At 44.3% G+C, this 13,761-nt stretch overlaps 1 long non-coding RNA gene across 1 annotated transcript; it reads right to left on the reverse strand.

Annotated features, from left to right (window-relative positions):
• Positions 1–6,195: 6,195 nt before the first annotated feature.
• LOC121674681 lies at positions 6,196–8,892 on the reverse strand. The gene is made up of 3 exons (XR_006019777.1): positions 7,240–8,892; positions 7,066–7,152; positions 6,196–6,498 (listed from the first exon to the last, which is right to left on the reverse strand). It is a non-coding gene; the product is annotated as an uncharacterized LOC121674681 (long non-coding RNA).
• Between the last annotated feature and the right edge of the window lie 4,869 nt (positions 8,893–13,761).

A 13,761-nucleotide genomic window follows, 5' to 3' on the forward strand; every position in this document is an offset into this window, starting at 1 on the left:
TCTAAAGCTGAGACTTTTACCTTCATATAATGAAGCTGGAAGAACAGGTTCCAGCTATTGCACTCAGTAAGAGGAGAATGTCCAAAGAGATGTGATATAAATAAACATGGAGTGAAGAAATTTGCCCTTGTTTTGTGGTGTGGCCATGCACTGTTGCTCAGGATGGTTCCATACACCCCCAAGTATGTGACTTTGGAGGAATGTAGGTTTATATACCCAGTATCTGTCAGGTACTCTGAGTAGAGCGTGTTATCATTTAGTTTTGTTCTGGTTTTTAATGACGAAATTCACTTCACTCTTCAGACTGGGTTTTGTCTGGTGTAATCTGGTATTGTTCACAGACAGTGACATTTCTGCATGACAGCAGGGTTACGCAAAGGCTCTGTGTCCTTCCTGACTCAGTGAGGAATATGTTGGTAAGGCTGGAATGAGTGGCCTGTTTGGAACTGCTCAGGGACCATGGGATTACACGAAGAATGTCTGTAGTGACTCAGAGATGTTGTGTTTGCAGAGGCAGTTGGGACTAACCTTTCTTTGGTGAATGCCTGGTGATGTGTTTAAGGTGCAGCAGGGATTAGGGAAAATAATCTTAGGTTGACAAGGGATGATCTGGAAAGTTCAGCAACAAATACTGGCAGATTACAACCTTAACTGGAAAGATTTTTTTTCCCAACCAGCTATGTTATGTAAAAGAGAGAGAACATATATATAACTCAAAAAGGTATTAGAAAGCTAGGATTTCAAACCACTGGGTTTTTTTTTAAATGTTCCTGCTTCCCTATTCTCTTCTGTTTTACATATCCCAGATCTGTCATATCTGTAAAAAAGGAAATAAGCGTAAAAAATTCCTATCCTTTGGGAAAAAATTGAGTTAGTGTAATGTAATATTCTCTAGCTAGCCGTCAACAGCCATAACAACTGCTTAGCTATAACAGCTTCCTGATCCACTTTTCGAGGAACTCATTCTTGAGCTGACATAGCCTAATGATGATACCTATGCTCAGGGCCTCTAGAACCTAGTTTTAAAGTGGCAGATAACTTTAGCTCAGTTACATTTTGACAGGACTATGAATTACATACAATTAAACCCCATGAAATGGATGCAGTGATTCTTACAAGCTGTCTCTGTAGAGTTACATTTTCTTTACTATGCATCTTCATTGAAGATCAAGGGGTTTTTTTAAAAAGAATATTCCTGGGGAGCTCTCAATCCCATGGTGATATGAACAAGACTAGGTACACACCTCCAAGTTATAGCTCAAAGAGGCCTGCAAGTCACATAAGTTATCACTGTGCTCAGCTCACATCTTCAAATTTGCATTCAAAACTATAAATGCTAGGAACAACCTTTATTCATTTATTTTTTCTTGTTGCTTGTGCCATGGCAGTGGATCCAAGAACATGGAAAATATATGTTTTGTTAGTAGGATCTATCTTGCCAGAGGCTAACTTCAATTTCCTAGGAACCCAAGCTGGTCTAGTAGAAGACGATAGAACCAAAAAGCTTCTCCAGATAATGAATGATAGGTGTAAAGAAGGTGGCCTATTTAAGCACAATACCAAAGCAGAGGGATAAGAACGGAACCAGGAGGGAAGGACAGAGTTAACTAAACCCATCTAGGACTGTCAGAAGAGAATCATGTGCTGTTCTGGATTAGTAGAAAGACCCACAGTCTCACTAAGTAAAAGGCTAAGGGAAGTTGGGTCAGAACAAATGTAGTCAATTAGGTAACAGAAAATGGCTCCTTGGCCAGAGTGTGGGCAGGAAGAAACTTTAACTGAAAATGCCTTCTTTGGTTAGACAGACTAACTGATGTTTAGAAACCAAGCTAGGGAAGCACTTTGGTCTCAGTTTAACACTGTCCCTGTGGGTAGCCCCATTTGTGTATTTTGCCTTGAACCTTCCAATATCCCCTTTGCACAATTCATCTGGTCTACAAACTCTTGGACACTGTCCTCTCTTCAACCACAGCTTTCCAGCTCCTTCACAAAGCTCCAGGCCCATATTTCAACCTGCTTGTCATAAGGCCTAACAAGCTCTTTCAATAGCTTCCTAACACTTGAGAGTTACAGAGCTTTTAATGTTTCCTCAGCCTCTTACTTAAAAGAGGCTGGTACTGGAAAACCTAATATATTCAATGTGACAAGGCTGGGTTTACAAATATACTTGTCTGGTTTCTATTGACATTTAAAAACAATGTTACTGACAAAAATGTAATTATTCCTAAATTATGGAAACAAGGAGCCAGGCATACTGAATGAACTTTTTTTGAACCTCTATTCATTTCACTTCAGATTTTGGCAGAGGGTTTTGCTGGTTTCTATTTTATCCTAACCAGTTTATCCATGTTCCAGACTTTATATGTTCTGTGGCTGTAAAGCTTTCCTGTGGAATTTGCCCACTGCCACAGAATTGTGCTAGAGAAATCCTGCTCGGCTCTGAAAAACAGGAGAATTTTCTTGTGCTCACATGTACAGATAAAATTGAGAACATGCTCCAAGCATATGCTGACATAGCTCACTCTCCATCGTGTTTCAGGCTGCCTCAAACTGTAATTCTGAAAGGTGTGAACTACCTCATCTATCTCAGTTGGTGTTGGAAGGATTTCCCTCTTCCAATCTTTAGAATGTGCTGATTTGCACTGTGCCGTGGAAATTCGTCATTTTTGCTACCGAATTCCCTGTTTTACCACAGTCTAATGCTTTGTTTCCTTTCTCCTGACTCTGCTAAAACCCACCTACACAACTGCCTCTTCCTTTCGAATCGCGGTGGGCACAGTTTGAAACACAGGGAACTCCATTTAAATGCCCTTTATAGATAAAACTTTTACTGCTGGCATGATTGGACACTGGCACAGGTTGCCCAGAGAGGGTGTGGAGTCTCCATCTTTGAAGATACACAGAACGTGACTGGACAAGGTACCTGAGCACCGGGTGTGGACTATTTCCAGTGGTCTCTTTTCACCTGAGCTACTTTGCAACTGGATGAATTTCTCCATGGAGGAATATGTTTGCTGTATTTTAGCATTTGTTCTGCCTGCACTGTTCCACAGTCCTCTCCAGGAACCTCCCAGGGACCTAATGAGCCTATACAGGTCAAGTCCACAGGTGTCAGCTTACCAATCCATACGCTGCCCTACTGCAGCTGGAAAATGATACATCAGCAAAGCCCTAGAAAGAAATTTTCCTGTCTATATGGAAGGGTGCTAAGGGTTCATCAGAATCACCTGGGTAGGAAGCAGAGAGCTGCCTTGATGAATACCTGCCGTCTCTCCAGCTGAATGAATTCACAGAGAGCAAAAAAAAGCTAAAGGAACAAAGATGAGGTTTGATGCAGAAAGATTGGAGGAGACTCACAGATGTAGAAGAGGTTATGTTTTGGCAAGGAATCTATGAGTCAACGAGTTGTGTTCTTACCATGACCTCCACAAACAGCTGTGTTGACTGGATTAATTTCTGGTAGTCCCTACCTCCCAGTGCAGCAAAGCAATGCTGAGACTTGTGTAAAATAACAGAAGGCACTTCACTGCCCACTTTCAAGTGCACAATGCCCACTCTCAATCCATTTATGCCACCACTGTTATGTTTTGCCTCAAACTAAGGTGGGATTTTGGTTGGACAGATTTAGCCATCTCAAGTCTAAGTACTTAGTATCAGCTACTCACCCAGGCTCCCCTTAGAACAAATCAAAACAAGCAGATACCTCAGAAAACCAAGATTTCCCTTCCCAGAGTGACTATCTGAGACAGGTGAAAGAAACAGAGGTTCAGAGAAGGTTGCTGTGCATCTAGGTTTCCTTTAACATCAGTGGACAACAACTTTTAGGTACCAAAAACTGGTTTATGAGCTCTTATGATAGGCAGTCACCTTGTCATTGTCACAACACTACAAACAAGTAGTTTCCAAGTTTAGTTAACTACCACAAGAAATATTTTTAAGCTACCCCACAACACTGGTCATCTGAAGTGGAACAATGCACACTGAAAAGCCTATCAGCAATTAAATATCTTAGTCCATCTACGAGGAGCCCAAACAAATGGTCTTGTATCTCCTGTTGGTTGTAGCTGGTAAAATGAGAGTAGAGGCTCGTCACCACATTTTCTGTCATTGTCTAAGAACAAGCACGTAGGGATCTGAAAATACTTCAGAGTCACCATCAGGAGCTTCACAATGGACCAAAGAAAATTCAATATATACTTCATTAACAACTGGAAATGAACCGGGGGTGGGAGTGGTGAAAATCAATCTTCAAAACCATTAAGAAATGAAAGCTACCTGTGAGATACCGTGACAGCAAAAGCTCCAAAATTGAATGAAGCATGAAAATTGCTTGGAAGAGTAGGACACAGGTGGGAGTCAGAAATCTTTTTGCCTAATTTTGTCTCTGATGCACTGAAATGACTTTGGCAGATCTTTTATACCCTTTGTGCCTCTGTATCCACATCTGTAATTCAGATCACAGCTAACCTGGTAACATTTACCCCACGAGGATACAGAAAGGCTTGAAAGTTGAGAACCACGATGTGGCTTAGGAAACACAATTATTAAAAACGTGAACACTTGGGAGATGATCAATAACAGCTCTGAACAGTATTTTAAAATCAGGAAAGGCTCAAACAGCTGGAATTGAAGAAGTGTATCCCCACCTTAATTGCTTCATGGAGACTGGGACCTCTGTTCACTTCCAGAAGCACACACACTGACTGCTGGTAATATTGTGTGTTTAATCAATGCCTAAGCACAAACCAAACAACAACAAAAGCAAACTGTTCAGACCTCACACAGCTGTGACTTCTTGCACCTAAACCACAAAGGTCCAATAATCTCTTTCTTTGGTGGGAACAAGTGTCCTGAAGGTAACTAATCCATAGCACAATGAACTGCAAGAGTACCAAACCACTCATGAACACTCAGATGATGGCACAGGTAGGAATTCAGCCTTACAGCATGCAGCCTCATTGAGAAATGATGCACCGTGAGCAAGCCACTCACGAAAGGTGATCTGAGGAAATGCTGCAGGATTAATTTACATTCCTACCCCTCTTCAAACATCATCTGTATACAAAAAAACTATGTGAAAAATAAGGTAATTGAGCTACCATAATGAAACACTGCAATATGAAGTGATAGGTAAGTGTCCTTAAACTAGATGAGAAGACTCATGTCCTTAAAGACCCCGTTCAAGTGCAAAGCTGTCAGTAGCACTAGTGTTAACAAATGACAGCAGGAATTTCATCCCATTTATACAGGCTGTTTTCACTATCTGTGAAAAGCTGATGTAGTTAAACCATGGGAAACAGAAAGTTACTGGAATTAGTGAGGGTGCATATGTTTCTGGGTTTCTAGGAAGGCTGAAGTACGAGAATTTCATAAATGTGTGGAAACTTTTGATAGCATTCCAGTTGAAACAAACTTGTAACAAACCCTGCGGAGAGGTTCATTCAACAGGATGAGCTAAGCAAGAAAACAGTCAGTTCTGGCTAGTTACACGGATATTAGCAGCAGCTGTGAACTCAGTAAACAGCCCTGTTTTCTGGTTGTCAAAGAGCTGCTAAAGCAGATGTGAAATGCATCAAAAATAGGTCACAAACAGAAAACATGCAAGGGAATGCATCAATATGAGAGTGATCTGAAAATAAGTAATGCTGGAACATCTCAGTAGTATTTATAACCCTGAAGTGTACCCAGCTCAGAGCAGCACCCAACAATAGGCTGCTTCACATGGTTCTTACGACAGGACCTTCCACAGACGGCACTGTCTGTGTGAATAAGGGTGCGGCGCTCTCAGCAGCTGAAGTGTCAGACAGAAGAAAAGGTACTGAATTGCACTCTGCTTTCCTTTGGATTAGGTTTTCTGAGAGAGGCTTTCATTCCTGTCTTTCTCCTCACCCCCAATCCCAAACTATAATTAACTCAGACTGAGGTATCATAATGAGCCAAGCATAGAATTTGCCACTACAAACAGAGTACAAACTCACTTTATCCGATAGGCAGTCCTCACACAATAGTCATTCCTCCAGGGACTGCAATCATTGCCAGTGTGGTAATTACATCCCCCCCTTCTTTCCTTTTCCTTTCTAAAAGCCCACAGGACCCACTCCTTGTAATTCCCTCATATGGAAATCCACTCGGATCTACTTCTAGGACTCTTGCAGTACTTAAAACACTTAAGGTCTTTTACTGCCAGGTATATAAAGGAACAAGATTTAACTCTAAAGGGGAAGGTGAATAAAAATAATGTACTTGGGCTATAGCTGTAACAGGACTAAACGAAGCACCTACGTGTCCTGTCACTCCCCCGGCGAGCCTTTGTAGCCTTCACAGCGCAGGTGTGAGATGGTCTCTGGCCAAGCGCCTTCAACAAGCGGAGTCCAGGCACCACAGCCTGAAGCAGGCTCAAATGCTTCCCACAGTCTGCAGGTGAGGACACTCTCCTTTATCTGATTGCTTTTACTTCCATTACCATGGCAGGTTTTACCCCTCCAAAACCTAAACACACTGTATAATAAGCATTAATAAGTCAAGACTAATCAGACAAAAAACAAAATAAACAAACAAAGCTGTTGATATACTCCATACATAGTAAGGTCAATTCTTATGTTTAACTGGGAACACGGGTCTTAGGTAAGTATTCAGCAACTAAATCCCTTATGTAGCAAAGGCTCTAAAACAGCGTTAAACACAAAAACACTGAAGAGGCTTCATGCTATTAATGTTTTAGACCAGGAACCAGGCTTCCAGAACTTCTCTTCTCCCCTTCAGAAGAAGGGAGGAGGAAAAAAAAAACCACCACTCATATCCAACTTAAAAGAAACCCTTTGTGGTTTACATTCAGTTGAAAGCTTCGCTGAAACAAATGCTCATTTTAGCATGGATTTCTTAGAGACCGGAATCTAGGGTGAAATGTGGGAATTGATGATGAGGTTAAAACTGGCAAGATAAACATAATAATCATTGTTATCATTAGTTACATGACAATGCTCAAAAGTCCTTTTTTTTTTCCTTTAAGCTAGTGAGCTTTTATTATTATCATTCATCTAAGCAATAATTCAAAAGTAGTCGTACTTCCTAAATCTAGCAGTATGAATCTTGGAGGCTGAAGCATGCCGCTGCACTCTGCTCTTCTGAAGAACGGTTTTCTAGAAAAAGAGCCTGCAGAGGGAGAACAGAAAGCTGTTACTTTCCTACAAGGACATAAAAGGATTGTTTCATTCTTTCAGAAGAAATTGGGCTACGTACTTGTACTCGTTCTTGGCCAGCTTGTTCCCTCCCCGCCTCACGGGGCAGCACGTTAAACACATTTGGCCGCTGTTCTCCGAGTGCCACGAGTGCTTTCATTCCAGCGGTGATGTGAGTTTGTGAAGCAGCTTGGGTGGGTAGGGACAGGAGCAGATTTAAACTTTTGCTGACAAACCACTTAAGAACATACTTTCTGTCCCTACAGGTTGCAGTTCCTGGGTAAGCTCTCACTTCCAGAAACAGAGCAATATGCATTTTTACCAAGTAAATATCATGCAGACAAATCAGATGGTAACTATTTCAGAAAACTTGGCATAAGTTCCGTTTACGCAATGCTTTCCAAATGTTCCATATTTGCAGAATAAAGATAAAAACTCTGATATTTGTGGTCTGAACTTGTCTACTTGGTTTACTTTTCCTTTTTGGCCTAAACAGAACTTTTATGTATATGACTTCTGATTTAATACAGCAAACCTAAATTAATCCCAATGAAAAAACTGTCAGCTGACAAGGTTTGGCTCAGAATTTGAGGCTTCTAACACTTGAACTCTATTTTCTCAAGTTGCTTTGAGATGTACTTGGGCTGGACTGAAAATGAATTCCATAAACTTCTTTCCTGAATTTTTATTGACTTAGTGACAGAGAAATCCTTCCTCAAAGACAACTCATAAACAGTTTGTCATCAAACCCTGTTACAGTCAGGCACTGAGCTACCTTTTGTGCTGTAATCTGTCGATAAGAGTGTTTAAAGTGGTGCTTACCCCAAGAATCCACTAGCTGCAGCATGTTTTGAAAATCTGAAATTACTTACTTCAACTTGCCTGCAATAATCTGTGTTTGTCTAGTAGGAAGCATAAGGAAGTGAATGATTAATTACACTCTTCCCAGTAATTTAGAAGTGTTGATGAATGCCAGGAAACACTGTAATGACTACTGAAAAAACCTCAAAGGCAATATATTGGAAGCCTTATTGTTGCTTTCAATAGACGCAAAATAATTAAGTCTGCTAATTAGACACTACCTTTGAAAAAAGTAATAACAACAGGTACATTTCATGCTGTCCATATTTTTATGCAAAAATCACAAGCTGACCACATACAACTGTAGCCAACAACTGTTCATCATCACAACCCAGCTACTTAATCTCAAAATTAGCAATGTACATAGACACACACACAGTCAAATAATTTCTCTTCAGTAGACATCTTTCAGTCTGTCATCCACTAAGCAGCTCTGTGCTTCAAGTGCATTCTGTGGTGAAACAAGCAGAGAATTTTTCTGTGTTTCACTGTCATCTCAAACGAGAAGATCATGTAAGGTACTTTATTCTGTTATGTGGTTCCCACACAGATCAGAGGGGAAAGCTGCACTTTCAGGAAAAAACATGCTACATAGTTCATTCAATTATTTGGAAAGCATTCTAAGTGGTTAATTATGATCACCAAGAATCTGTACAGGATTGGTAAAGTTGAGGATTTTCTCTGAAACTACTCAAAGAGATTTTGTTGCTGTATTCACAATGTATTAATTCCAACACCATATTTTATATAATTAGTTAGCTTAAAAACTGTACAAGGTCTCATACCTTTACTTAATCACATAATTCTTTACTGTGAGGGTGGTGAGGCACCAGAACAGGTTGCCCAGAGAAGCTGTGGATGCCCCATCCCTGGCAGTGTTCAAGGCCAGGCTGGATGGGGCATGGAGCAACCTGGTCTAGTGAGAGGCGTCCCTGTCCACGGCAGGGGGACTGGAATGAGATGATCTTTTAGGTCCCCTTCCAACACAAACCATTCTATGACCCAATGTGGTTTGCAGATTTCCATTAATTTGAACAAACTGAGTTTTAGAGTTCATGCTTTAGAGAGCTAACAGGAAAAATGGAGCCTCAGGACACACACCCCCCCGCACCCCCATATATGTTTTGTTTTGTTTTTTTTAATCTTTCCTGTCTCTCTGGATTACTTCCTAAAATGTTGTGGTTGAGGAACACATTCAGGTAAAAAATGAGCTTGACATTACAGGAAACAACTCTCTTTGGGAACTGTCAAGCATCCATTTCTCTTTGTTCTTTCATCCCCACTCTTCCCCTGCACAGCACTGCTGCTCTGAAGCAGCACCTTTAAGGGGCAAATTCCAGCCCTTTTCCTTAAGTAAAAAAAAAAAACATAACCAAACCAACCAGCTGCAGTACCAGAATAAAATCCATGGATAGTAACAAGCCATTTCCCCATTGCAGCATCTATACTTGCTAAAATGAGATACTGCAACCCAAAGCAAAGCACAAGGTATAAGCAGTGAGAGAATATAACAGGCAGATGTGTCGCTACTCTGAAGGTCTACAAAGACAAGAGACTTTTTTTAAGCTGCAGAGGAAGATCAAGTGTTGCGCCTGCTGGGTTACACAGCAATATGCCACAGGAAAAAAAAATCATCCAAACATCTGGGATGCTACAAACATCAAGGAAAGGCTTGGCATGTAGTAAAAGGACATGCTAAACAAAATTCCCAGAAAAATACAGAGACACATCCAACCCGCTTTAGGGCAAGTACCTTAACTCTGTACATCAACCACCAGCAGTCCAAAGAGCATCCTGGACACAGCGTGATCAGAGATGCTGCCAGTGCACTCCTGGGCATAACCAGCCCAGGCCCAGTGCCAGAGGGATGGTAGAGGTGGCCAAAGCAGCACAAAATACCAGCAGGGGACCCAGAGAGAAAGAACAGTTAAGGGCTGTGTGCATGTTCACGTGTGATCCCTTTTGTGCACATGGAGGCAACACGTGGCTGATGGTGCGCACTGCTTTGTGCTGCACCTGCTGCAGCGCTCTCACAGCCACAGAACTGGGGGGAAATTCCATTATACACTCAAGGGACAGACCAGAAAGCACATTTTTAACTGCCCCCAGGAAATGTTTAACCCAGCCTGGGAGGCTAAAGAGGCAGATGCATTTTGTATTCCCATCCCCTCTGGCTTCAGCACAGTCTAGTGCCAATGTCCTTCCCCACTGCACAGCCTTAAGAGCTCCCAGGGATCAAGGGGGTCTGCCAGAGAACGAGCATGCAGGGCAGCCAAGAGCAGGAGGAACCAAGTGGCAGATCATTTGTAGCTGTCAGCCTCCCCTTCTCAGCAATTACAGATTTACACAGGCTGCTTGTTCTGCCCTAGAAGAGCAGAAGTCACTTGTCAGAGCACCCTAAAGTCCAGTTACAACCCAATTAACGTCCTCACTGTGCAAGACAAGATAGATCTTCAAGGCAAACATGCCAACTTGACATCCACCAACCCTGACTGAGGGAATTTAATTCCCCTCACAGCACATGGATGCTTTTGCTTTGTGAGAGACATGATCAATGGAATCGACTGAAGGATCTCTAAGAGGTATTTCGAATCCTCAATCTGGACAGTGGGGGAACAACCAGGAGGAACCCAATCGGACCCAAGGCTCACATTGCTTACAAGCAAAGTGAATTCCAAAGAAACAAGCACATCAAAGTTATGTGATGCTATAACCTTCGCTTTGAGAAATCTTGCTGAAACTTTTATTAATGCAGGACCAAAAAAAAAATTTCAGAATTCCCTTTTTAACATGCTGCTAGAGACTAATTAAACAGAAACAGCCTCGTCCAAGCCCTAAGCAATGCTTCATGGCACATGGAGGATACAAATTCACTTTAATTTTATTAGCTAGTTACTCGAAATCAGGTGATTGAGGAAAAGGCTTTACCTAGGGATAAAAGCTCAGCTATTTTTTCCTACAATACAAAACACTGCTGTAAGGATTCCAACCTAGAAAAAACCCCCTACGCTACAATAAATGTAGAAATGCTCTCAGAGATTTCATAAATGCACACTGCAGGCACTCAGAGTAGATGTGATCACTACATGTTACGTTGGCAACTACATAGTACTTGCATTCACTTTCGTGTGGTAAATTACAGAACACGTGGCTAAATAGGAGAGAATACAGGGAAAGCCAGAAAGACTGAAAGGTTTAGGAAAACATTAGTGAGTAGGAAAGGTTAAAACACTTGTTTGTTTAGTCGAAGAAAAAAGACATGAAATATGATAATAGAATTCCAAAGTGTAAAAAGTTGGGCTTTCAGATACTAACAGATTGCATGTGACCCTTTGCACACATACTACCGTGAATGCAATTTTCAGTAGAGAGGATTGAGTTAAATATTAGGAGGAGAGCCTTTCCAGCTGTAGGTATATTACACAGTAGAAGCCAGGGGATCGTGGTATCCTCCTCGTTGGAGGAGCTTAAGTTAGAAACTCATCTGTTAAGAGAGGTTAAGTGCAGATCCTGCCTAAAAGCTGGTGACGTACAGGATGACCTCCTGAAGGGCACTCCAGGCTTGCCGTTCAGCCGCGCTTCGCATCTCGGAAACGTCAAACAGGCAATTACCGCCCGGCTCCTTATTGCCCCCATCCAGCGATCCGGCCTCTCGCGCGGCCCAGCTGCGGCGGCACATCAGCCCCTGGGGGCCCGCGCGCCGGCCCGGAACCCGCCCGTTCCGCTCCCTGCCGCCGGCATCTGTCCCCCGTGCCCCGGCCCGAGCGGATCGCCGCGAGCAGCGGCGCAGGGGGGCCTCGGGGCAACCGACCAACAGGGAATGGCACACGGGGCGCTGCTCCCCGCTACCGGGTCAAGGGCGTAGGGAAAAGGTTAAAACAGCTTTTAAAACTACAGAAACTGGGGGGGTTGAATGAACCTTCATCTAGAATTACACGCAGGAGATTGCACTGGATGTGTCCGCTGCCGTGCCGGGAGCTCCCTGAGCCCCTCAGAGCCGCGACCTGTGGCACGCGGCGAAGCTCTGGGTGGGCGGCGGGAGCTGCGCGCCCCCTGGAGGCCGTGACCGGCGCCGGCAGGATCGCGCGCGTGACTCGGCGCGCAAAAGGGCACGAGCACCAGCACGAGCCCAGGCACGTGACAAGGCACGCGCACCTGAGCGAGACATAGCACGTGACAGGGCACGAGACATGGGTCAAGACCGGCCACGAGATCCGGCTGCGAGACAACACGCGAGCTTCGGCCACGCGACAGGGCATGCGCACTTGCGCGAGAGTCACCACGTGACGGGGCACGAGGCCCGGGCACGCGACAGGGGACGGGTAGTTGCGCGAGAGGCAGGCACGTGACAGGGCACGAGGCAGGGCACGCGCACCTGCACGAGAGAGAGCGCGGGACAGGGCACGGAACGGGGCACGCGCACCTGCACGAAGGGTAGCGCGAGACAGGGCACGGAACGGGGCACGCGCTGTCGGCACAAGCGCGGTGGCCGCACAGGACACCGCCCAACCGCCACAGCCCGGGACCCGCCCCGCGACTGGGGGCGAGCGGGGCCGGAGCGGCTGAAGCGGGAAAGCCGCAGTGACTCCCAGCACAAACCCGACACCGGCCGCCAGCAGCGGCACTAAGCCGGCGCGGCCCTGGCGAGGAGGAGGAGGAGGTGGTGGTCAAAGAGCAAACGGTCCCATGGACGGCCCCCCCCCCTCCCCAAACCACGGCGGAGGGGAAGGGGAAAACACCTTAGAGCCCGCGCTGTGCCGAGTGCGAACTCCGACGAGGGTAAAGAGGGGTGTTCAGAAGGGAAGCGAAGCATAATGGGCTGTGAGGACAGGGGAGCAGAGAAGGGGAAGATGTTGCACACCTGGGATGGCTTGAATTCACACCCAGAAAGGGGGAATTAATGTTTTCTGGGCTGCAGCTGTAGGCCCAGCAGGATTTGCGCCATCCTGCGCTTCTGCCGCAGCTCCCAGTCACAGACTGGCACCGAATGTGACAATAAGACACACCACAACACCCCTGCCCTGCCCCTCCTTTACCACTGGGAACCAACAGCCCAGTTCCTCCTCCCCACTCCCAGACTCGTGGAAGCGTCATTTTTCAGACCATATCCTGCTGCCATAAACCTTTAATTTAACAAACTAAAATATTACAAGATATTATTATAATCTACTGGGATCTGTTGCTGTAAAGTGATTTTGACAATATCAAAACACAAGAAAAGCTCATGTAGCAAAGTCGAAACCACATAGTCAAAAATGAACATTTTAATCTGAAGCTTCAACCCTATTTTTAATTTATATCTTACGATAATTGAAATTCAGCTTGGGCTCATTTCTAATTTTCATTTAAAAATTACACACATTTGAAAGCCGTCAGGTACTTGCTTTTGCTCTAGAAACATTCCCACATTTGCCCGTGCTTTCTCCTCAGCAAAAATTAGCACCGTTTGCCTTCTTCACTGAAACTCTCCACACTGGAGTGTGGGAGGGGGAAGGTTGCAGCAGGTTGGCGTTTCCCCTGCATCACCCCAAGGTCGCATCGCACAGGGTCAGTGATGTTATAGCCCATTAAGGACTCCCATGGCACTGGAGGCGTGGGCCTACCGATACCATTTTAACATCCTAATCATCATATCCGTGAGCGAGTACAGCTTCCCTGCAATTTAATTTACTGTTTAAACAAGCACAAACCTCACAGAATGTTTGCCCTCCAATTACTCTAG

Source organism: Corvus kubaryi, unplaced genomic scaffold (assembly GCF_017639235.1).
Source record: "Corvus kubaryi isolate FWS band 111438036 unplaced genomic scaffold, C.kubaryi_AGA036_p1.0 69, whole genome shotgun sequence".
Lineage (NCBI taxonomy): Eukaryota > Metazoa > Chordata > Aves > Passeriformes > Corvidae > Corvus > Corvus kubaryi.